Source organism: Kryptolebias marmoratus, linkage group LG19 (genome assembly GCF_001649575.2).
Source record: "Kryptolebias marmoratus isolate JLee-2015 linkage group LG19, ASM164957v2, whole genome shotgun sequence".
NCBI classification, from domain to species: Eukaryota; Metazoa; Chordata; class Actinopteri; order Cyprinodontiformes; family Rivulidae; genus Kryptolebias; species Kryptolebias marmoratus.
In genome coordinates, this window is record NC_051448.1 from 3,711,056 (window position 1) to 3,712,468 (window position 1,413).

Here is a 1,413-nt window from a genome sequence, read left to right on the forward strand (position 1 = left end):
GTAATCATCAAAATTAAACGAAATAAACATTTGAAATATATGAGTTTGTATGTAATGTATGAATATAATATACAAGTTTCACTTTTTAAATGGAATTACTGAAATCAATCTACTTTTTCATGATATTCTAATTTTATGACCAGCACCTGTACTCTCAGCTACAATCACACCAGACTCAGTTACAGCCGTTTTTTGTGTTTACTGAGGTCAGCTGGCTGTGGCGACCATCTTGAATCGTGTTGGCTCAGTTGTAGACGTACATCCAGTGATTATTTCCTGAAAGTTTCGTTAAAATCTGCTTTGTGGCTCATGAGATACTTTGTGAACAGATGTAGAGTTGAGTCCATCTGTAAGTGCTCAGAATATAAGTTGGGGATTATTCTCAGCTACTACCACACCAAAGTTTAGGTCAATATGTGCATAACTGACTGAGTTACAGCCATTTTTGTGAGTGCATTTTCGTAAAACAATTGGTTGGCTGTGGCAGCCATCTTGAATTAGCGTGACTCCAGTTGCAGACGTAGAGCCAGTGATTACTTTCTGCAACTTTCATTGGCGTCTGCCCGGTGGTTCATGAGATATTTTGCTAACAGTGATGATTTTCTCCTTTCAGTCAGAGAGGAAAATATGCCTTTAGAGCCCGTTTTACGGTCCAAACAGAATCAAATCTCTTCCCTCGGCCTCCCAAGAAGTCAGCTGTGAGTTTCAGCAGTTTGAGAAAGATTATTCCCAAAAAATGTGTTTAAGGCGTCTCGAAGGAAACTTTATCAGAAGTCTGATAAACAGGAAGGCTTCTGGGGTTTTTATTCGGTCCAGAAACTTTACTGCTGGTTTATTTTCTGCTTGTTTTAAAGTTGAGACGATTGCAGACATTATGTCTTCATGTGTTTAAAGCGAAGGACCAAAGTTTGTGGCGGTGATGGAAAACAAAGTTACTCAAGTTTGATGACTTTTATTTAGGATTTCATATTAAATGTTTCCCACATACTATTTAAGTTTGTGGGACGAAACTTCAATTTGCTTTGATTAAATGTTTTTCTGTAATAAAAAAAGTCATTATTTTGATTTTCCACCATTCTTTGGTGGTTTTCAGTTCATTATTTGCTCTTTATTCTTCTTTAAACTTCTCCATCATTACAGGTCAGCTACAAAAAAAGTTTAAAATTCAGCAGCCACTCACAATAAACAAACAAAAATGTAGATTTGTCACGTTTTATATGACTTATATGTATTAAGGTAACAACTGACCAAACTTTGTAAACTGTTTTATTTTATTAAGCAGTGCGTACAAAATGTAGAACCATATTAAACCTGCAAATTCATTTTCCTTAAAAACAGGAAACCTCATTTAATTTGTCCTTTCAGGGCTGCCGTAGAAACCAAAGATTTTATATTGATTTAAGTCATCTTATT